The sequence below is a fragment of the Lithobates pipiens genome, unplaced genomic scaffold (genome assembly GCF_037356315.1).
Source record: "Lithobates pipiens isolate NorthernLeopardFrog02 unplaced genomic scaffold, aLitPip1_a1.2 Scaffold_8, whole genome shotgun sequence".
NCBI classification, from domain to species: Eukaryota; Metazoa; Chordata; class Amphibia; order Anura; family Ranidae; genus Lithobates; species Lithobates pipiens.
In genome coordinates, this window is record NW_027507903.1 from 374922778 (window position 1) to 374947616 (window position 24839).

At 46.6% G+C, this 24839-nt stretch overlaps 1 protein-coding gene across 1 annotated transcript in view; it reads left to right on the plus strand.

Annotated features, from left to right (window-relative positions):
* Positions 1-24839, plus strand: part of FGF18 (fibroblast growth factor 18) — a 517453-nt gene that overhangs the window by 446726 nt on the left and 45888 nt on the right. The window lies entirely within an intron of this gene.

Sequence of the window (24839 nt, forward strand, 5' to 3'; positions counted from 1 at the left end):
CAGCGCTAGTCATGGAAAAGGAGGTTTTTAATAAGGTTTCCAGCTTCTTATCAGTTGGATCTTTAAATACCTGCGCATTATCCAAGGGACAAGTCAGGTTTTTATTCACGCAAGAAACAGCCGCATCAACAGATGGGACCCCCCACTTCTTGGTGAAACTTTCCTCCAGAGGATAATGCATAGAAAACCTTTTAGGAGGAGCAAACAGTTTATCGGGATGTCCCCAATCTTCATACAACAATTCATCCATTAAGGGATGAATTGGAAAGGAATAGGCAGTCTGTGGGGCTTTCCTGACTCCCAGGGAAGAAACAGAGGACGTAGCGACTTCAGCAGCAGGCATTCTGAATGTGGTACGCACCAATTCAGTATAATACTGCACCTGTTTTCTGAGCGCCTGGGAAGAGGGGACTCTCTCCTCTTCCTCTGATTCATCCGACTGCTCATGATCCCTGTCCCAAGACAGGGATCTCTCCTCATTGTCAGAAGAATCATCTGAGAGAGGAATTTCAGCAGAGGGAGGGGATCTACCCCTTTTCCTGCTATCTTTCAGGGAAGCAGAAATAAAATTCATTATTCTCCCTTCAAATCCCTCCAATGTAGCCCTAAGGGAGTCCTCAGTGACATAAATCGGGGCTGGGACATTAGGAGAGGCTGCAAAACCTGACAGGGGCACTGACTCGTCTTGAGAGCCTGGCTCCAGTCTTGCAGGGGGGATGGTAACTTACAGGCACTTTTAGAACCCCTGGACCTAGGCGTGATTTACCAGTGCCCTTGTTACCTCCCCCTGAGACCCTCTTACGAGGAGACATAGTCCTAAGCTACAAAGCAGAGGTGCTAGTACAAGTGCAATCACTGTTGTGCTTAAAGTCTCACAATAAATATATATGCTTAAACTGCACAACCTAATGCTGAGTAGGTGTCTAAGGTTTGCCTGGATCCAATCCCCATGGATGCTTACTGCCCACAGCTCCTGTGTCTCCACTTACAGCCCCCTGACGCTCTGGGCTTTTTAAATCTGCTGCCTGCGCAGTACAGCGCCGGGCACACTGACCTGCACGGCTCACAACCACACTCCCCCCTCCTCCATTAGACCGGGAACACACCCGGCGCGCGTGCACGAGGAACGCGGGATCTAGGGGGGAAAGGAGAACTCCACCGGAGCTGCGTGGGACCCCTGTATTACCTTGTTGTGGCAGGGACTGCAGTGGAGACGTGAGACAGCTGGAGAACCAGGCTTCACTGAGCGTGTGTACTGAAAGGCATGTAAGTATGCATCAGGCTGCTCTTACTCCCTCTAGTGGTGGAAACCAGGTAAGACATACAACTACTCAAAATGAAGAAATCCATCATATAATTATATATATAGGATTAACTTCCCTTATCTGTCCTCGCCGCAGGAATTGCTGAAACAGACAAATTCCAGCCTTCACCCATCACGGCGGGCAGTGTTATCCAACCTTCAGGTTTATCTGGGGCTCTTTCTCGGAAGAGCCTCCTACCTGGACCATGTAAAAGACTCTGCCAGAAACTTTCGTGCGCTCAGTGTAAACAGTACACCAAGTCTGGTTTTCCCAGAGCCCAGTCTTCCAATAGGAGAGGACTTACAGGCCAAACCTCGTTTCTTCAGCTGACGAGGCCTGGGTACCATACCATCTTGGGAGTCAAATATCGGCCCGAGGTATGGATCCGGTTTGTTTTAGCCCTTAGGCCCCCGCAGGGACCTGCAGAGAGCTAAAGTTTTACGTGACCAACCACCATAGACACTGGCAAAAAAACTGAGGTGCCTCCCATATGGGAGGGGTTATATAGGGGAGGAATTCTCCTTAATTGGGGTCAACCAGTGTCCAATCACCAGAGATGCCTATATAACCCACTATGTAAAGAAGCTCCTGTGTCCCGTGATGTATGATCAAGAAATATGCATGAAGCATTAAAAGCTCACAGCATTCATGGGGACAAAGAGGACATTCACAGCAGATTACAATACTAATTGTAATATTACAGAGGACAGACTTAAAATTAGACTTGGGAAACTTAACATGAATAAATCACCAGGACCAGATGGCTTGCACCCAAGAGTACTTAGGGAACTGTAAGGGCTTACCCGGGTTGGAGTCCATGGTGCAGAGATGTACGCTCACCCTACAAATATACACAGCCCACTGTAACAAAGAGATAAGCTACCTGGGCTGTGAATCTATGCACAGGGACTTGACAGGAATAGCCAAAGGATAATCAAAGTAAAGCCGCAGTCAGAGATTCCTGAAGTCAGGATAATGAAAAACAAGCCAGGGTCTGAAGCCAGGGTCAGTCTGGGAATATTGGAACAGAAGACAGGAACACAGGCACACTTGACAAACATGAGAAAATGAACTGACAAAGCCCTCAGAGTGAGATAGGGTTTTATACCCAGCTAATTAGGTAACCGGTCTCAGCTGATCCAGGAGTGACAGGTACAAACAGAGTATTTCCCACAATACTAAACTAGGCATGGCTGGAAAACAGGCTGAATAGAACTGAGGTGTGAAGGCTGCAGCAAGGCTGAGGTTTACTACACACAAATTAATTAATTAATAATTGTGTGATTGTCCTTACAGAGACCTGGCTGGATGGTTCTATACCTGATGCGGCCATTTATTTGGTAGGCTGCTCTGCCTATTGAGTGTATAGGACTGTGTATTCTGGAAAGACTAAAAGTCTGTGTATATATGTTAATAAATTTAGCATAGCTATCAATATTTTTATCGCATACTCTTCACCTGATTTGGAATATTTTATGCTAAAATGTAAATCTCTTTTTTTTATACCAAGACAATTTACTAATGCTATAATTGTGGCTGTGTACATACCTCCACAGGCTAATTCTAAGCTACTTCTAAGCTGGCTCTGGAGGAATTATATGACGCTATTAACACTCTGAATGTACATCCAGAGGAAGTTGTGATTGTGGCCGGCGATTTTAACCATGCAGAGATAGAACCGGTTCTTCCTAAATTTTATATATCAGATCTATTAGATTGTGCCTCTTTAATGATGATTCCATGTTATAAGCCTCTTGTTTGCAGAACAAGAACAGATATTAAAACTATACAGGTTTAGAGTGAGGAGGCAAATTTACTCCTGCAAGTGCTTTGAATCAACCGATTGGAATTTATTTGCACAGGATACCGACAGGAATATGCTTCATCTGTTCTAGTGTATATTCACTTTTATATGGAGATGTTCCTGGTTACAAAAACTATTAAGGTATTCCCAAATCAAAATCCATGGCTTGATGGTAAAGTGAGGGCTCAATTTAGAGCAACAGTTGTGGCCTTTAGATCAGGTGACCCTATGGCCTACAGAAAAGCTTGGAATGAAGCGTAGATCCCAACAGCACATTGAATTGAATTTTGAGAATCAAAACTCTTGTAGCATGTGGAAGGGGATTAAAGCAATTGTATATTTTAAATCTAGCAAAACACGAGTTTGAAAAGTGCTCACTGACACCTTAAATCTATTTTTTGCTCGCTTTGAGATGTGAAACCCATAGTAAAGAGCTATTGGAGGGTGACCATTTATTGGTATTAGAAACACATGAGATCAGATCAAATTTGAGGAAGATTGGCACCATAAAGGCAGCAGACTGTATACTAAGGGTATGTGGAGTCAAGTTAGCAGGTGTTTTTGCTGATGTATTTAATCTGTCACTGCAACAGGCTGCAGTGCCTTCTTGTTTTAAATCTACTACTATTGCCCCAATACCTAAAAAATGAGCAGTAACATGCTTAAAAAATTATTGCCCTAACTGCTATCATCATGAAATGTTTTGAGAGGCCTGTATTATCACATCCTAAGGCAAGCATTCTTGTTAATCTGGATAATTATCAGTTTTCTAAGGCCCCTTTCACATGTGCGGACAGTATGTCCGTATTTCATCCATCCGTTTTTAGATGAAATACAGACATACATGCATCCCTATGGGATAGTGGGTGTCAGGGGATGAACATCATCTGTCCCTGCTATGGTCAGACAGAGGAAAATCCTATTTTTCTATCCATCTGCAGAGATGATCAGATGAGCACGGACAGACGGTCTGTGTTCATCTGATCCCCCCATAGGGGAGAGCGGAGATCTGACAGACACACGCAGGGCTACTAGCGAGTTTGTGTATTCACTTATTGTGACTCTAAGTGTAGAGTGTTCGTGCAGTATAGTGTGTGAGCATAGTGCAGCCTTTGTCATCAGGGGTGCTGCAGGATCATGGTAGCGAAGGACTGTCAGATGAGCACGAGCTCCCGATCCCCAGCTGAACTGTACATTGGCACTTTGAGGGAGCTCCATCAGCCATGGTAAAATTAAAGTAAAGGGAGGTGGGTGTGTCATGCTCTCTGCTTCCCCCTACAGTGCAGTACCCAGCTGTGTAAAGGAAGATACTGTGCTAGAACCTTTTAAAAGTTTGTGTGTGTGTATGAACATGTCTGTATGTGTGTACATGTGTCTGTATTTGTGTGTGTGTGTGTGTGTGCATGTGTCTGTATATGTGTGTGTGTACCTGTCTGTGTACATGTTTCTGTATGTGTGTGTGTTTACATGTGTCTGTATGTGTTTGTGTGGGTGTGCGTGTGGGTGTGCATGTGTCTGTATGTCTGTGTGTGTACATGTGTCTATTCTACTCCTCATAAGTGTATCCCAATATGTATCCATGTATATGAGAGAACCACTGCTCCAGGTAAGTCCACAAATCCAAGAAAACAGCCCCTCCAGGAATGGAGAAACCCAGGTGCAGGCACGGCATATATTTAACACTCTGGACCAGAGTACTTCAATTATTTGCAACATGTATCCATGTATCTCAACAAATAAATTAATAAATAATTTTCACTGCTGCCACCTTAAATATATATATATATATATATATATATATATATATATATATATATATATATATATATATATATATATATATATATATATATATATATATATATATATATATATTTTTTTTTTTTTTTCAGGCACTTTGGCGCTAATAATAACGCCTGTAAAGCTCCTGAAAAATGCCTCATCTGCAGTCCCAATGTGAAAGCCTGAGTGCTTTCACACTAGGGTGGTGCACCTGCAGGACGTTAGAAAAAGTCCTGCAAGCAGCATCTTTGAGGTGGTTTGCGAGCGGTGTATACATCACTCCTCCACTGCTCCTGCCCATTGAAATGTATGGGCAGCACTGCTGATGTGCCTGTAAAGGTCTTTGCTACTTGTCCAAATTGCTGGCTTTACAACTCCTGCCTTTCCATCTGGTGGATTCTGCCCCTTTCTCTGAATTTGCAGAATGTGCTGTACCACAATGGCAGGTTCGCAGTGGCTATTTCTTTGAAAATCAGGCCATTCCAGCTCTGTACCATCACGCAGAAGGCAATTTTTTTGTATCGTTGGAAAAGGCATTCAGCCACAAGGTTCACATTACTGCTGACACGTGGTCCAGAAAGCATGGTCAGGGACGCTATATTTAGTTCACAGCACACTGGATAACTCTGCTTGAAACTAGAAAGGATGCAAGACAGGGCTTATTGCTGGTGCTTGCTTTGCAGCCATGTCTCCATACAAGTGGTGGTTACATAGTACATAGTTACATAGTAGGTAAGGTTGAAAAAAGACACAGGTCCATCAAGTCCAACCTATGTGTGTGATTATATGGCAGTATTACATTGTATATCCCTGTATGTTGAGGTTGTTCAGGTGCTTATCTAATAGTTCTTTAAACTATCAATGCTCCCTGCTGAGACCCCCACCTGTGGAAGGGAATTCCACATCCTTGCCGCTCTTACAGTAAAGAACCCTCTACATAGTTTAAGGTTAAACCTTTTTTCTAATTTTAACATGTCTTGTTAAACTCCCTTCCACAAAAAAGTTTTATCCCTATTGTAGGGTCACCAGTACGGTATTTGTAAATTGAAATCATATCCCCTCTCAAGCGTCTCTCCTCCAGAGAGAATAAGTTCGGTGCTCGCAACCTTTCTTTATAACTAATATCCTCCAGACCCTTTATTAGCTTTGTTGCCCTTCTTTGTACTCGCTCCATTTCCAGTACATCCTTCCTTCGGACTGGTGCCGAAAACTGGACACCATACTCCAGATGTGGCAGGACAAGAGTTTTGTAGAGTGGATGAATTATCGCTTTATCCCTGGAGTTAATCCTTTTTTTAATGCATGCCAATATTCTGTTTGCTTTGTTAGCAGCAGCTTGGCATTGCATGCCATTGCTAAGCCTATCATCTACTAGGACCCCCCAGATCCTTTTCTTTCCTAGATTCCCCCAGAGGTTATCCCCCTAGTTTTTAGATTTCATTCATATTTTTGCCACCCAAATGCATTATTTTAAATTTTTCTACATAAAACCTAATTTGCCATGTAGTTTCCCTCCCCATTAATTTGTTCAGGTCTTCTTGCAAGGATTCCACCTCCTGCAGATAAGTTATTGCCCTGCTTAGCTGCTTAAATTCAGAGATTGAACTGTTTACCCCATCCTCCAGGTCGTTTATGAACAAATTAAATAGGATTGGTCCCAGCACAGAACCCTGTGGGACCCCACTACCCACCCATGGCCATTCTGAGTACTCCCCATTTATCACCACCCTCTGAACTCGCCCTTGATGCCAGTTTTCAGTCCATGTACTCATCCAATGGTCCATGCCAACGGACCTTGTTTTGTACAGTAAACATTTATGGGGTATTGTGACAAATAGGGATGAGCTTCGTGTTCGAGTCGAACATACGTTCGACTCGAACATTGGGTGTTCGTCCGTTCGGCGAAGTCCGAACATTTTGGTCCGTTCGCGCCAAATTCGTGTGGCGCTCACGGCCCACAATGCACTGCGATGGCGCAGTGCATTGCTGGCTCATGATTGGCCAAGCATGCACTGTGACCCCGCATGCTTGGCCAATCGCAGCGCCAGCAGCGAGGAGAGCCATGATTGGCCACAGGCAGGATGCCTGTGGCCAATCATAGCTCAGGCTGTGTAGTGCATGCCCCACACTATATAAGGCCGCCAGCGCGGCGGCCTTGTGTAGTGTGTTGGCGTCTGAAGCAGTGGGTGTTCTGTGTACCTTCAACACAGTACACACCGATCGTTTTCGGCCGATTTTCGATCTTGCTGTTGTGTAGTGGTTATTGTCTGCGTGCCCTGACCGCAGTATACACCGCTATATTCACCTCACCTATATAGCTAGTGATCTATCTTTTATAATAGAGCTTGCAGTCAGTAGTGTTAGGAGATAGTGCGTGCTGTCTGCGTGCTCTGTACCCAGTACATACCGCTATATCCACCTACATAGCTGTTCTCTATTTGAGCCCACTTGCCATCTGCAGGAGTTATTGGAAGTTGTGTGTGCCTCCAGCACAGCACAGTATACATCTGTATATACCCCTTTATCTCTGGTGTTCTATAATAAAGGCATCTGCAGGAGTTAGTGCGTGTTCTGTGTACCTTCAACACAGTACACACCGATAGTTTTCGGACAATTTTCGATCTTGCTGTTGTGTAGTGGTTGTTGTCTGCGTGCCCTGACCGCAGTATACACCGCTATATTCACCTCACCTATATAGCTAGTGATCTATCTTTTATAATAGAGCTTGCAGTCAGTAGTGTTAGGAGCTAGTGCGTGCTGTCTGCGTGCTCTGTACCCAGTACATACCGCTATATCCACCTACATAGCTCTTCTCTATTTGAGACCACTTGCCATCTGCAGGAGTTATTGGAAGTTGTGTGTGCCTCCAGCACAGCACAGTATACATCTGTATATACCCCTTTATCTCTGGTGTTCTATAATAAAGGCATCTGCAGGAGTTAGTGGGTGTTGTGTGCCTCTAGCACAATATACACTACCCAACTGCTTTTTTACCCAACTCCCTTCAGGCCATTACCATGTCTGGAAGGCCAGCAAGGAGACGCAGACAGGCGCGAGCCGATAAAAGAGGGCAAGCAGGCTCTGTGTCTAGAGACAACAGTGCTGGTCGTGGACGCGGTGCATTGTCATCAGCACGTGGCCATGGGACACGCTTGTCCTTCTTTTCGGCAGCTGGGCATGTTGAGCCACAACATGCCAATGACTTGGTAGAGTGGATGACCAAGCCCTCTTCATCCTCCTCATCCTCTCTCACCCAGGCTCAGGGTACTAGCAAAGCAGCTGCCAACGCATCGTCTTCCCTCCTCTCAATGTCATCATCAGTGACTCCTTCCCTAGACCCACCACGTCCTCCTGAGGAGTCTCCTGAACTCTTTGAGCACAGTGTTGGGTACATGCTCCAGGAGGATGCCCAGTGTTTTGTGGGCTCTGATGATGACACTCAGCTAGAGGAAGGCAGTAGCGTGAGCACAGAGAGAGGGGATGCTCAAGAAGGACAGCAATCTGGCAGTCATGTTCCACAAGCTGCAGCATACTGCCAGGTTTGCTACAGCGATGAAGAGGGAGGGGATGATGAGGGCACTGACTCCACGTGGGTGCCTGGAAGGAGAGAGGAGGAGGAGGAGGAGGCACATGTCCAACGAGGCAGGATTCCCTCCGGGCGCCAACTTAGGGGCAGCACACCGACTGAATCACACCGCAGAGCTCCGCCTGTGCAGAGCGCTGCCTCTGCGCGTTATTCTAAAAGTTCTTTGGTGTGGGCCTTTTTTGAGACGAGTGCATCAGATCGCACCGCTGCTATTTGCAACATATGTCTCAAGCGTATCTCTCGTGGCCAAAACATCAGCTGCTTGGGCACCACATGCTTGACCAGACATATGTTGACCTGCCATGCAGCTCATTGGCAAGAGTACCTCAAAGACCCACACCAAAGAACAAAGCGGACCTCTCCTTGCTCCTCATCAGCTGGCATCTCTAACCCCACTAGACCTTCAGTCCTCTCTGAAACCTGCTCTGAGAGGAATGAAGGTGTAGAATTAGGTGTGTCACAGCCAAGTGCTTCCGGGAACTCTGCTAGCGGTACACCCACGTCCGATTATAGCAGGCAAATGTCCCTGCCCCAGCTGCTGGACCGGCGAAAGAAGTTCACTCCCAGCCATCCACATGCCCAGCAGTTGAATGCTAGCTTGGCTAAATTGCTAGCACTTCAACTGCTGCCTTTTCAGTTGGTAGACTCGGCCCCCTTCCGTGAGTTTGTACAATGTGCGGTTCCTCAGTGGCAGGTCCCCAAACGCCACTTTTTCTCACGGAAGGCGATTCCGGCTCTCTACCGGCATGTGGAAGGCAATGTCCTTGCATTGCTGGACAGGGCGGTCAGCGGTAAGGTGCATATTACCGCTGACTCATGGTCCAGCAGTCATGGACAGGGACGTTACCTGTCTTTCACGGCCCATTGGGTCACTCTTCTGGCAGCTGGGAAGGATGCAGGACAAGGTGCACTAGTGTTGGAGGTTGTTCCGCCACCACGCCTCCAAAATGCTACTATTGGTTGTGACACACCTCTCTCCTCCACCCCCTCCTCTTCTTCTTCCTCCATGGCCTCTTCCAGTGCTCTGTCCTCAGAACCAGCGGTGCTCCGTAAGCGTTCCAGGGGCTACGCAAGTACGCAGGCAAAACGATGCCATGCCGTGCTTGCGCTGGTTTGTTTGGGGGACAGGAGCCACACTGGGGCGGATGTTTTGTCAGCTCTGCAGGGGCAGGCCGAGAGGTGGTTGACGCCACGCCAGCTTAAGCCAGGAATGGTGGTTTGCGACAATGGCACCAACCTCCTCTCCGCCCTCCGGCAGGGACAACTGACCCATGTGCCCTGTGTAGCTCACGTCCTTAACCTGGTGGTGCAGCGGTTCTTGGGCAGGTACCCCGGCTTACAGGATGTCCTGAAGCAGGCCAGGAAAGTCTGTGTGCATTTCCGCCGATCATTTAATGCCTGTGGTCGGCTGGCTGAGCTCCAAAAGGAGTTGAACCTGCCCAAGAACCGCCTTATATGTGACATGCCCACCAGATGGAACTCAACATTGGCCATGCTGCAGCGGCTGCACACGCAGCAGAGGGCCATCAATGAGTACCTGTGCGACTACGGCACCAGGACAGGGTCAGGGGAGCTCGGTTTTTTCTCACCACGCCAGTGGGGCATGATCAGGGATGCATGCACTGTCCTGTCACCGTTTGAGGAGGCCACAAGGATGGTGAGCAGTGACAGTGCATGCATCAGTGACACTGTACCTCTTGTCCACCTCTTGGAGCATACGCTGCGTGGAATAATGGACAGGGCACTTGAGGCAGAACAGAGGCAGGAAGAGGAGGACTTCCTTGCCTCTCAAGGCCCCCTTTATCCAGACAGTGTTCCTGCTGTGCCACCCATCACACAGGAAGAGGATGAGGAGGAGGAAGAGGAGGAGGAGGATTATTGTGTCAGCATGGAGGTGGAGGCTGGCACTCAGCATCAGCATCAGCAGCAGCAGTCTTGTAGGGATGATTTACAGTCCCAAGAAACACGTGGACTTGTACGTGGCTGGGAGGAGGTAGCTGTGGATCATGTTGTCCTTAGTGACCCAGAGGACTCCGGACCGAATGCCTCAGCTAACCTACGCTGCATGGCCTCCCTGATCCTGCAAAGCCTGCGGAAGGATCCTCGTATTCTTCGGATCAAGGAGAGGGACCATTACTGGCTGGCCACTCTCCTTGATCCACGGTACAAGGGTAAGGTTGCTGACCTTATCTTGCCATCGCAGAGGGAGCAGAGGATGAGACATCTCCGGGAGGCCTTGCAGAAAGGTCTGTGCAACGCGTTCCCAGAGACTGGGAGGTTACAAACTCCTGGTCCTGGACAACGTGTTGCTGAGGCATCAGTCAGAAGGAGCGGTGGAGAAGGTGGCCGTCTGACTGATGCTTTCAGACAATTCTTTAGTCCGCAGCCCCAAGGTATGATCGGTTCCAGCACCCATCGCCAGCGTCTGATTTACATGGCGCAGGAATACCTAGGGGCAAGGTCAGTCTTGGACACCTTTCCCACCGAAAATCCTCTGGCTTACTGGGTCTTGAGGATGGATCACTGGCCATAGCTTGCACAGTATGCAATTGAGCTACTGGCCTGTCCTGCATCCAGCGTTCTTTCGGAACGCACCTTCAGTGCTGCTGGTGGCTTTGTTACCGATCACAGGGTGCGCCTGTCCACCGAATCAGTTGATCGACTGACCTTCATCAAGATGAATCAGTCTTGGATCACCCACAGCTACCAAGCACCTGAAGCTGATGTAACAGAATAATTTTTTTTTAAATATCACATCCCTTCAAGACTGCCTATGCTGATGCTGAGTGACTGTCCTGTAATGTTGATTGTCTATCCTCTTCCTCCTCCGCTGATATGTTGGAAGAACATTTCTGGTTCTGGTTGATGCCATCAGCCCAATTTTTCTGCCCCTGTTTAACAGGGGCGTTTAAGTACAATTTTTGATGCAATGCTTTGCAGCAGGGCTAATTCCTGCAATCAAACAAGGGTATATGGGAGAGGTTGCAGTGTGGTGGCACCAGCACCAGTGCCTAAGGCCCAATTTTTCTGCCCCTGTTTAACAGGGGCGTTTAATTACAATTTTTGATGCAATGCTTTGCAGCAGGGCTAATTCCTGCAATCAAACAAGGGTATATGGGAGAGGTTGCAGTGTGGTGGCACCAGCACCAGTGCCTAAGGCCCAATTTTTCTGCCCCTGTTTAACAGGGGCGTTTAATTACAATTTTTGATGCAATGCTTTGCAGCAGGGCTAATTCCTGCAATAAAACTAGAGTATATGGCAGAGGTTGCAGTGTGGTGGCACCAGCACCAGTGCCTAAGGCCCAATTTTTCTGCCCCTGTTTAACAGGGGCGTTTAATTACAATTTTTGATGCAATGCTTTGCAGCAGGGCTAATTCCTGCAATAAAACTAGAGTATATGGCAGAGGTTGCAGTGTGGTGGCACCAGCACCAGTGCCTAAGGCCGCGTACACACGGGCGGACTGTTCGCCCAACTTAGTTCGTCAGACAATCCGACAGACAGTCCGTTCAAAATTTGCATGAACGGACTTGACCACACACGATGAGCAGACAGTCCGCTGAAAGCGTGCGCGATGACGTGAACGGCACGTACGACGGGACGAGAAATTCGACGTCCAATACACTGCAATGCAACCTTCGGCCATGTAAATCCTTTCTGAGCATGCGCCAAACTTAGTCTGTCGAACTAGCCTACACACGAGCGGACTGTCCGCTGAAACCAAGTTTGGACGGACTGTCTTACGGAAATTCCGTAAGACTTTGTTCGTCAGACTGTCCGCTGAAACAGTCCGCTGAAGCCCACACACGAACGGATTGTCCGCTGAAACACTGTTCAGCGGACTAAGTTGGGCGAACAGTCCGCCCGTGTGTACGCGGCCTAAGGCCCAATTTTTCTGCCCCTGTTTAACAGGGGCGTTTAAGTACAATTTTTGATGCAATGCTTTGCAGCAGGGCTAATTCCTGCAATAAAACTAGAGTATATGGCAGAGGTTGCAGTGTGGTGGTACCAGCACCAGTGCCTAAGGCCCAATTTTTCTGCCCCTGTTTAACAGGGGCGTTTAATTACAATTTTTGATGCAATGCTTTGCAGCAGGGCTAATTCCTGCAATAAAACTAGAGTATATGGCAGAGGTTGCAGTGTGGTGGCACCAGCACCAGTGCCTAAGGCCCAATTTTTCTGCCACTGTTTAACAGGGGCGTTTAAGTACAATTTTTGATGCAATGCTTTGCAGCAGGGCTAATTCCTGCAATAAAACTAGAGTATATGGGAGAGGTTGCAGTGTGGTGGCACCAGCAGCAGTGCCTAAGGCCAAATTTTTCTGCCCTTGTTTAACAGGGACATGTAATTACAATTCTTGATATAATATTTCACAGGAGGGCCCCTTCCTGTGCCCACCCAGAGTAACGGTGAGGACTTATAGTGTTGTGGCACCAGCACCACAACCACCAAAGGTCAATTTTTCTACCACTGTTCAACAATGGCATGTAATTACAATTCTTGATATAATCGTTCACAGCAGGGCGCTCCAGCGCCCACCAAGAGTCACTTTGAGGGCTTACAATGTTGTGGCAAAACCAACACCTTGTTCCGCCATTTCTGCAGAGCATACAGGGCAGGCCCCTACTTTCAAACATCCAATTTACAAACATCTCCTACTTGCAAACGGAAGGAGACAACAGCAAGTGAGATGAAAAAAGATGGACGACAAAACAAATTATACAGGGGTGATAACCCTTCCCTATGTTTTCCAAAAAGCTTAAAAATAGTTTTTTTGACTGGAGCTACACTTTAAAAATGTACCAGTTGAAAATTACAAACAGATTCAACTTAACACAACAAACCTACACAGTCCCTGTCTTGTTTGCACCGCCTGTATACTGCTGTTCTGAGTATATAGGGCCTGGGGGCCACACGCATTTCCTTTTTTTAATATGGGTACAGGGTTCCCCTTAATATGCGTACAAGACCCAAATAGGCTGGTAATGGGCAGGGAGGGCTACCCATGCCATTTTTCTCAATGATTTTCAACCATATTGCAACCATATCGCAAGCAGTTTTAAATGGTGTTATTTCCGTTTTCCGTTTAATGTCATTTTGTGCAGGGACTGTTCTAAACACGGGAAACACGTGGCACTTCACAGGCATACTACAGACACCCCCCAGGCACCATATTTAAAGGAATATTTCACTTTTTTTTTCACTTTAATCGTCATTAAAATCAGTGCTCCCGCCAAAACGGCCATTTTTAAAAACATTTTAGGCATTGACCCATGTCCCCTGGGGCAGGAGCCAGGTCCCCAAACCTTTTTTAGGACAGTATCTTGCATATTAGCCGTTAAAATTAGCACTTTTCATTTCGAACGTTCGGGTCCCATAGACTTCAATGGGGTTCTAAAGTTCGTTCGAATTTGGGGTCCGTTCGAAAGTTCTGGTGCGAACCGAACCGGGGGGTGTTCGGCTCATCCCTAGTGACAAATGCTTTTGTAAAATCCAGATACACCACATCTACGAGCCTTCCTTTATCTAGATGGCAACTCACCTCCTCATATAAGGTTAATAGATTGGTTTGGCATTGGTTTGGTGGGGATGATGAGAGATCTGTTCAGCTCCACCCCCTCCTCTGCTGGTTTGTCCTATGAACCACTAGTACCCCATAAACTTTCAAGGGGCCATTCAACGAGGCAGGCTAAAAGATGCCATGCAGTGCTTCACCTAGTCTGCCTAGGGGACAGGAGCCACACTGAAACAGAGATTCTTTCAGCTCTGCACGGGCAGGCCCAGAGGTAGTTCACGCCTCAGAAGCTTGAGCCAGGAATGGTGGTGTGCGATAATAGCACAAACCTTCTGTCTGCCCTTCAAAAGAGGAAGTTGACACATGTACCATCCCTAATTTGGTGGCACAGCATTTATTAAACAGGTACCCAGGGTTGCAAGATCTTCTAAAGCAGGCCAGAAGAATCTATAGCAATTCCAAGCAGTCATACATAGCCAGTGTTCGGTTGGCTGAAATTCAGTGGGAATTCCAGCTGCCCATAAACAGCCTGATATGTGACATGCCCATCAGGTCAAACTCAACTTTGGCAATGCTGCAGCAGCTGCACATGCAGCAGAGGGCCATCAATGAGTACCTGTGTGAATATGGCACAAGGACAGGCTCAGGGCAGCTCAGCTTTTTTTCCACATGCCAATGGCTGCGGATAAAGAATGCATGCATTGTACTGCCACCATTTGAGGAGGCGACAAGGATGGTCAGCCGTAACAATGCATGCATCAGTGACACAAATCCTCTTGTGTTCCTGCTGGAGCCTTTTCTGCGTGGCATTACGGACAGGGCACTCGAGTTAGAGCAGCGGGAGAAGGAGGAGGACTTCCTTTCCTCTCAAGGCCAGCTTTATGCAGACACCATTCTTGCAGGATTCTGGCAGTATCGGAGGCATAGAAGCAGCAGAGGAAATCATGCGTCAAACCTTAAGAGATGGTTTTCAGTGCACAGAAACCTTGGGAGTAGTAAGTGGCTGGGAAGAGGCAGTTCAAGATACTGTAATCCTCAGGGACCCAAGGACTCTGCTTCTCATGCCTCCACAAACTTGTGGTGCATGGGCTCCCTTATTCTTCAAAGCCTGCAAAAGGATGTGAGAATTTGTGGCATCAAGGATAAGGATCATTATTGGTTGGCATCCCTCCTTGACCACTGTTACAAGGGGAAAGTCTCAAAACTCATCCTGCCCTCGCAGAGAGAGTGCAGAATGAAATATCTTAAGAACACCTTAACCACTTCAGCCCCGGAACATTTGGCTGCCGAATGACCGGGCCATTTTTTGCAATTCGACACTGCGTTGCTTTAACTGACAATTATGCGGTCGTGCGACGCTGTACCCAAACAAAATTGAAGTTCTTTTTTTCCCACAAATAGAGATTTATTTTGGTGGTATTTGATATGTATTCTTCTACATATTTTTGGTAAAAAAAATTGCAATAAGCGTATATTGATTGGCTGGCGCAAAAGTTATAGCGTCTACAAAATAGGGTATAGATTTATAGCATTTTTGTTATTATTTGTTTTTTACTAGTAATGGCGGCGAGCTGCGATTTTTATTGGGACTGCAACAGTAGGGCGTACACATTGGACATTTTTGCAGGGAAGAGGTTAACACTAGGGGGCGATCAAGGGGTTAACTGTGTTCCCTGTTTCTAACTGAAGGAGGGGGGGACTGACTAGAGAAAGTGACAGATTGTAGTTCCTAGGTAATAGGATTTGTGTGTTTAAAAACATACTTCCCTGTTCTGCCTCTCATGCTCCTGATTGCTCGTGACTGGCAGTCATCGCGACCATCAGCCACTAGCATGGGCACCCCCTGCTGTGCAGCGGGGGCGTGCCTGCTATCCCAATCCTGCGAGCCAACGTATATATATATATATATATATACGTATATATATATATGTATAGCTATGACGGTTCGTGGGATCGTGCCGACCTGCCACAGTAAAATGATGGCGGCTGGTCGGCAAGCTGTTAAAGAGGAGTTTATGTTAACACCTTTCCAGACTCTGGTAGGGTACAGTCTCATGCAAAAGCTAGTTTTTAGGCCTCTGTTGGTCAAAGGAGGAGCGGAGAAGAAGGGGGCTATATCAGTGATGCATTTCAAAATTTTTTTAGTCCTTGGCACCCAGGGCTGTCATCTTTAAGATCTCATTGGCAGCGTCTCTGCATCATATGGTGGAAGATTATAGATCATGGAGAGCTTTCCATTAGACAATCCACTGGATTTCTGGGTCATGAGAATAGACTACTGATCAGAACTTGCCCAGTATGCAATTGACCTGCTCGGCTGCCCTACATTCAGTGTGCTTTCTGAATGAGAGGTTTTGTGACAGATAAAAGCATCTGTCCACAGACTGTTGACTGGCTAACATTTGTCAAAATTATTCAGCCCAGGATTAGCACCAGCTATCAAGTCCCTGAAGCCGATGTCAGTGATTAAGTGTTATTGGAATCTCAAATCTCTGCAAGACTGTCTAGGCTGTCTAGCTTTGTGGGTGTTGATTTGATCTTGAAGTAATTTTTTGGTATAATTAACACCCAAGGACCAATTTTTCCGCAAGTGTTTGACAGGTGCATCAAATTTTTTTTTTTTTTTATAGCAAGGCCAATTCTTACTTTCATCAAGAGTATCTCTATAAAGTTACAAGGTGATGGCACCACCAAAACCCAAGGACCATTTTTTCCACAACAGTTTGACATGGGTAGGGATGAGCCGAACACCCCCCGGTTCAGTTCGCACCAGAACTTTCTAACAGACCCCAAATTCGTATGAACGTAAGAACCCCATTGAAGTCTATGGGACTCGAACGTTCAAAATTAAAAGTGCTAATTATATGGCTAATATGCAAGATACTGTCCTAAAAAGGGTTTGGGGACCTGGCTCCTGCCCCAGGGGACATGGGTCAATGCAAAAAAAAGTTTTAAAAATGGCCGTTTTGGCGGGAGCACTGATTTTAATGACGATTAAAGTGAAAAAAAAAGTGAAATATTCCTTTAAATATCGTGCCTGGGGGGCGTCTGTAGTATGCCTGTGAAGTGCCACGTGTTTCCCGTGTTTAGAACAGTCCCTGCACAAAATGACATTTAACGGAAATAACGTAATTTAAAACTGCTTGCGGTTTTAATGTTATATCTGGTTCCTGCAATATGGTTGAAAATCATTGAGAAAAATGGCATGGGTAGCCCTCCCTGCCCATTAGCAGCCCCTTTGGGTCTTGTACGCATATTAAGGGGAACCTCGTACCCATATTAAAAAAAGGAAATACGTGTGGCCCCCAGGCCCTATATACTCAGAACAGCAGTATACAGGCGGTGCAAACAAGACAGGGACTGTGTAGGTTTGTTCTGTTAAGTTGAATCTGTTTGTAATTTTCAACTGGTACATTTTTAAAGTGTAGCTCCAGTCAAAAAATTATCACCCCTGTATAATTTGTTTTGACGTCCGTCTTTTTTCATCTCACTTGCTGTTGTCTCCTTCCGTTTGCAAGTAGGAGATGTTTGTAAGTTGGATGTTTGAAAGTAGGGGCCTGCCCTATATGCTCTGTAGAAATGGCGGAACAAGGTGTTGGTTTTGCCACAACATTGTAAGCCCTCAAAGTGACTCTTGGTGGGCGCTGGAGCGCCCTGCTGTGAACGATTATATCAAGAATTGTAATTACATGCCATTGTTGAACAGTGGTAGAAAAATTGACCTTTGATGGTTGTGGTGCTGGTGTCACAACACTATAAGTCCTCACAGTTACTCTGGGTGGGCACAGGAATGGGCCCTCCTGTGAAATATTATATCAAGAATTGTAATTACATGTCCCTGTTAAACAGGTGCAGAAAAATTGGGCCTTAGGCACTGGTGCTGGTGCCACGACACTGCAACCTCTCCCATATACTCTAGTTTTAGTGCAGGAATTAGCCCTGCTGCAAAGCATTGCATCAAAAATTGTAATTAAACGCCCCTGTTAAACAGGGGCAGAAAAATTGGGCCTTAGGCACTGGTGCCACGACACTGCAACCTCTCCTATATACTCTATTTTTAGTGCAGGAATTAGCCCTGCTTAACTCCTGCAGATGGCTCAAATAGAGAAGAGCTATGTAGGTGGATATAGCGGTGTATACTGGGTTCAGAGCACGCAGACAGCACGCACAAGCTCCTACCGCTGACTGCAAGCTCTATTTAAAACGAGCAAGATAGTTAGCTATATAGGTGGATATAGCGGTGTATACTGGGTTCAGAGCACGCAGACAGCACACACAAGCTCCTACCGCTGACTGCAAGCTCTATTTAAAACGAGCAAGATAGTTTGCTATATAGGTGGATATAGCGGTGTATACTGGGTTCAGAGCACGCAGACAGCACGCACAAGCTCCTACCGCTGACTGCAAGCTCTATTTAAAACGAGCAAGATAGTTTGCTATATAGGTGGATATAGCGGTGTATACTGGCTTCAGAGCACGCAGACAGCACGCACAATCTCCTAACACTGACTGAAAGCTCTATTTAAAACGAGCAAGATAGTTAGCTATATAGGTGGATATAGTGGTGTATACTGCGTTCAGAGCATGCAGACAGCACGCACAATCTCCTAACACTGACTGCAAGCTCTATTATAAAAGATAGATATATCGCTAGCTATATAGGTGAATATAGCGGTGTATACTGCGGTCAGGGCACGCAGACAACAACCACTACAGAAGAGCAAGAACGAAAAATCGGCCGATAACGATCGGTGTATACTGTGTTGAAGGTACACAGAACACCCACTAACTGCTACAGACGCCAACACACTACACAAGGCCGCCGCACTGGCGGCCTTATATAGTGTGGGGCGTGTACTACACAGCCTGAGCTATGATTGGCCACAGGCATCCTGCCTGTGGCCAATCATGGCTCTCCTCGCTGCCGGCGCTGTGATTGGCCAAGCATGCTGAGGATCCTCTCAGGTCAACTGGGGCCATGTCCTGTTCGATAGTAATTGAGGGTTTGAACAAGGGTCTCGGGAACCACTCTAGTAGTCTGGAGAATAATGATGCAGTGTGGTATGTTTGGAAGTCCGGAAGACCGGTGCCACCCTTGTTCTTGGTGGCACATAGGGCCTTATGTTTTAGCCTAGGGGGGGGTGGTGCTGCCAAATAAATTTAATTATCATGGTTGCAGAGGGAGAGGAAGAAAGCCCTGGGGAGAAGGATGGGTAATGTCTGAAATAAATACAAGGCTTTAGGTAGTATATCCATTTTTATGACGTTCATCCTCCCCCACCATGTAAGCTTCAGATTATGCCAGGTCTCAAGTGAACGTCTAATATTGGTCAGCAGCGGACTAAAGTTTAGAGAGTAAATATCTTGTGTGTCTCTGGGGATTTTGGTTTCTAGATGTTTAACTGAACGTGATTGCCACCGAAACAGGAACCTTTTCTGAATAGCGGTCAGTTCCTGCTGGGGTAATGAGATGTTCAGGGCTCCGTTTTAGTGATGTTCAGTTTAAAGTTACTATACCTCCCAAAATGGTCAAGCTCCGCTAAAATGATCGGAATGCTAGTACAGGGTTGGGTGACATATAAGAGCAAGTCGTCGGCATATAGTGACAGCTTACGGGGAGCCGATAGAGTAGGAATCCCATGAATACAGGTATTTTTGCGAATGGCTTGCGCCAGATGTTCCACTGTAATTGCAAACAACAGCGGTGAAAGAGGGCATCCTTGCCTCGTGCCATTACTAATAGTAAACGGCTCGGATGATTCCCCATTAGCTGTGACTCTCGCGGTGGGTTGGGAGTATAAGGCCATCATTTTTGACAGCAGTTTTGGGCCCAAGCCTATTTGTTGTAGGGACGCTCTTAGGAATGGCCAACTCACCCTATCAAATGCTTTTTCGGCATCATAGGCCAAAAGGCAAGCTGGGATGTTATGGTCCTTAGCATATGAGATGAGGTGGAGCGTTTTTGTGGTGTCGTCCCTGGCGTTGCAGCCTGGGACAAACCCCACTTGATCACTATGAACTATGGAGGGGAGAAGGGGGGCTAAGCGTGTGGCCAGTATTTTAGAGTAAAGCTTCAAGTCAATGTTCAGCAAAGATATAGGGCAGTAATTGCCACAGTGCGCGTGGTCTTTCCCGGGTTTAGGGATCACCACTATCTGTGCTTGCAGGAGTGAAAGAGACAATGGGTGGTGGTCATCAACCTCCTCAAATGCTCTCACCATTATCGGGGCTATCTGTTGTGCGAATTGTTTAAAAAATTGGGGGGTGTAGCCATCCGGGCCTGGGCTCTTGCCATTTTTAAGACCATTGATAGCGGTGAAGAAGTCAGAAGTGGTCAATGGCTGTTCTAAGTCTTCCGCTGCCAGTAATGAAATTCTTGGCAATGCTGTGTCCTGTATGTACTGTAGAAGGTCAGGCTGGGAGAAAGGATATTTACTGTTAGGTGAGGGCAGATTGTACAGTGCAGAATAGAAGTCCCTGAAGTCCGAGACTATTTCTGAGTTCTTGGAACGCTTCACATGGGAGGGGGACATGAGGTGTGAGATGTTTTGTCTACGCTGTTGGGGATGTATAGTTCGAGCGAGATGTTTACCACACTTATTCGCTTGTGCATAATAAATGTGTCGTCCCTTGGCGCAGGCAGTCACCGATCGCTTGGTAAATATCCGCATTAGGTCCCTACGTGCGTTAGAAAGTTCTGCTAATGTTCTAGGATCCAGTGAGCATTTATGCAAGGTTTCAAGAGAGGCTATCTGTGAGAGCAGATGACTGATATCAGCTGTACGAGCTTTCTTTAGTCTAGAGCCATGCTGTATGAAAATGCCCCACAACACGCATTTCAATGTCTCCCATTTAAGTGACAACACTTTAAGTGGGACTCATATGAGATAATGATGAGACAGCTTATAGGTAGCAAATCTAATATTTGAGTAGTGTACAGAAAATTATTTAATACTCAATACTGCAAAAACTTAAGAAATAATAGTGGATTATATGAGATCAAGAAAGAGCAATCATTGCCCAGTATATATAAGTGGTAAGGAGGTGCAAAGGGTGGACATTATAACATTTTTAGGAGTGCATATTACAAGGGAGTTGAAAAAAGCACAGCAGAGAGTGTTTTTTCCTCAGAGACTAATGCGTATGTAGATTTACATCGGGGGACACTGTTTTATTTATTTTTTAATAAAGAAATTGTCAAAAACTTTCTCTGTGTTTTTTTAACTTTGGTGAATGGGTAGGGGTACTATGTACACTATACTCATTCACACAGGGGAGCGGATCCCCCCTGCCCCAAAGCACCCATCCCCCCATGTTGAGGCCATGTGGCCTGGTATGGTTAAGGGGTGGGGGGCGCTCGCTCACCCCCCTCCTCCCTTTTTTGACCTGTTGCTTGCTCAGATTTTTCTTAACGTTTTTGTATTGACAACTGTCGGAAACCATGAAATCAGACCGAGACATACAGTTAAATCACACTTGTTTAATAATAAAAGTAAAAAGAACAAACATAGTCAAAACATGTAACCAAAGTTCAGTAACCAGAACGGATAGTCAGCCAAGCCAGAAGTCAGGGATCAATGTAGTGGAACAGCAAGCAGGATCTGGAGCCAGAAGGGGATGTCAGCAAAGCAAGTCTTTAAAAAGGAATGCAGGAGATAGTCTCTGTGATGTTGAGCAAGAGATCAGCAGAGATCCACTGGGCTGAACGGCTTAAGTAGGCATCACTGACAAGCAGGACATAATCAACAGCTGAGTAACTGTGGAGAGATAAGAGCTGGCAATTAGCTGACAGCTGAGTGGCCAGCTCTGAGAAGGAAGGGTTGAGCCCAGCCCTGACAGTACCCCCTTCTCAGCAACCTCTCCCCCTCAGTGGACCACAAGGCTTGAGGGGAAAACATCTCTGGAAATCACGGAGGAAAAGGACAGGGGCAGGTACGTCCAAGGATGAGACTCAAGAGCGTTCCTCTGGACTGTACCCCTTCCAATGCATCAGGTACTGTATGCGTCCACGGAACCTACGGGAGTCAACAATGGACTGTACTTCATACCCCTCATGGTTCTCAACCTGTACAGGGTGAAGACGGGGCACTGAGGTAGTAAAGCGGTTGCAGACCAACGGTTTTAATAAGGAGACATGAAATACATTAGAAATATGCATATTAGAAGGAAGGTCTAATGCGTAAGCCACTAGGTTAAGAATACGGAAAGGCCCAATAAACCGAGGTGCGAACTTCAGTGAGGGAACATGAAGTCGGAGGTTGCGAGATGACAGCCAGAACCTGTCTCCAACCTGGTAGGATGGCGCATAATTAGCATGTCGCAAAGCCTCCTCTATTTGTGCCCAAGTGGAACAAAGACCACAGAGATGCTCCTTTAATGCAGGAATAAACGGTTGAACAAATGAGTCAGTCAACATGGAAGGTTGGAAACCATAGTTCCCCATAAACGGGGACAATCGGGAAGCAGAATTAAATGCACTATTGTGAGCAAACTCTGGCCAGGTTAATAGGTCTGAACAGTTATGATGATCAGAAATATAGCAATGTAGGAATTGCTCCAAGGACTGATTGGCTCGATCTGTGGCCCCATTAACCTGCGGATGATACGCAGAGGAAAAGGCAAGCTGTGCACTGTGCAACTGCATACAAAAGGCTTGCCAGAACTGGGACACAAACTGACTACCCCTGTCCAAGACCATCACCTTTGATAGACCATGTAAGCAAAAGATCTCCCAAGCAGAAATGGAAGCCAGTTCCTTAGAAGTGGGCAACTTCTTAAGTGGAATACAATGAGGCATTTTTGAGAACCAGTCAACCACCATAAGGATAACTGTGTTGCCCTGGGAGTCAGGTAACTCCACGATGAAATCCATAGACAGGTGGGTCCAGGACTCCCAGGAATCTCCGTTGGGTATGGGTTGTAGGAGGCCCATTGGAAGATGTCATGGAGTCTTACTCTGAGCACACGTTGAACAGGCAGCTACGACGGCGGTTATATCAGCACGTAGACTAGGCCACCAGAATTGCTGGGAAAGAAAAAGAGTTGATTCTTCCTAGGGTGGCCAGCAGCCTTGGGAGAATGGTAAGTCTGGAGCACTGTAGTATAGAAACTCTCTGGGACAAAGCAGCGGTCACAAGGTTTCTCAAGAGGAGCATGGACCTGAGCAGCAAGAATTTTGTCACCCAAAGGAAAAATGAGACTGGTGTGAACCATAACCAGAATACGATCAGGAGGAATCACAGGAACTAGAACCGACTCCATCTTGGAAGTAGAGGAAAATTGTTGTGAAAAACCGTCAGCCCTTACATTCTTAATACCGGGTAAGAATGAGACAATGTAATTTAAACTTGACAAGAATAGAGCCCATCGTGCCCTTCTGGGTGAGAAGCGTTTAGCCCCGGACAAGAATGTGAGATTCTTATGGTCAGGAAGAATGAGAACTGTCACAGTGGTACCTTTTGAGGAGATGTCTCCATTCTTTCAGGGCTAAAATGATCGACAACAGCTCTCTGTCACCAATCTCGTAATTGCACTCCGCAGGTGACAATTTCTTGGAAAAGTAGCCACAAGGATGCATAGCGCTCTCAGAGGCAGGACGTTGACACAGAAGGATGCCAACACCAGTCTCAGAAGTATCAACCTCAAGGATAAAAGGTAACGTAGGATCAGGATGTGCCAACACAGGAGCAGAAACAAAGGCAGCCTTGAGACTCTTAAAAGCCTTAACTCTGTGGGTTACCATCCTTTCTGGTCATATCAGTCATGGGCTTGACCAGGGACAAGAAGTTAGGAATAAACTTCCGATAGTAGTTGGCAAAGCCCAGGAAACGCTGCAGAGAACATAAACCCATGGGTCGGGCCACTGTAGGACTACCAAAAGTTAATAATCTTAGACCATTCAGAGTATGAATCATGAACCACTACTCTCTGAATACAACCTTTTAGCCAGGTTTCTTTCCACTTTTTTTTCTAAGCCTGTAGACTTTACCTTACACAGGACCGCATTTCCCAATAGGCACTGTAGGCATATGCATGGCCGAATCTACAGGGGTGCTGAGTGGGTTTCACCCAGCAAGATTTCAGTTGTGCCCCCCATACATTGTACCCATGCCTGCTACAAGTCCAGAGAGCAGAATTGTCAGCAAGAAGAGAGCTGGGAGGAGGTGTGGTGTGAAGGTTGTGCTTTCTGTGCTCTCTCTCTCCCTGTCAGTGGAGCGCTCCTCCATACTGCAGATTACACAGGATCCTCTTAGATCACACAGTACACGGCTTGATTACCAGCCCCCACCCACATTTTTACGAGATGAGCAGTCCTTGGAGGAGGTAGGGGATGGGTAATCAAGCATGCACCGTCCAATCTAAGAGGATCCATTGTTATGTGCTGTACGGAGAAGTGCTGTTTTCCCAGCTCTCTCTTTGCTGACACGTCTCCTGTCTGGGCTTGCAGTGAGCTTGGGTACAATGTTCATGGGGGGCACAGAGAGCCTGCAACTACTCACTACTCCTGTAAGATTGGAGGGGGGGCTGTTTGTGCTGGGAAGTGGGAAATTTGTGATATGAGAAGGAATTGGAGGGGGGAGGGGGACATATGTATTTGGGGGCAGAATTGGGGAAGATTTGTGCTATGAGGGGAGAATTGGGGGGCAGGGATTTGTGCTGGAAAGGGGAATTTGAGGAGGTTGTACTAAGAGGATGGATTGGAGGAGATTTGTTCTGGGGGGTGGGGGGATTTGTACTAGGAGAGAGATTAGGAGGGAGGATTTGGGGGGAGAGGATTTGTACTAGCAAGGGGGATTTAGGGGAAGATGATTCCTGCTGGGAGGGGGGATTTGGGCTATGGTGCTGAATT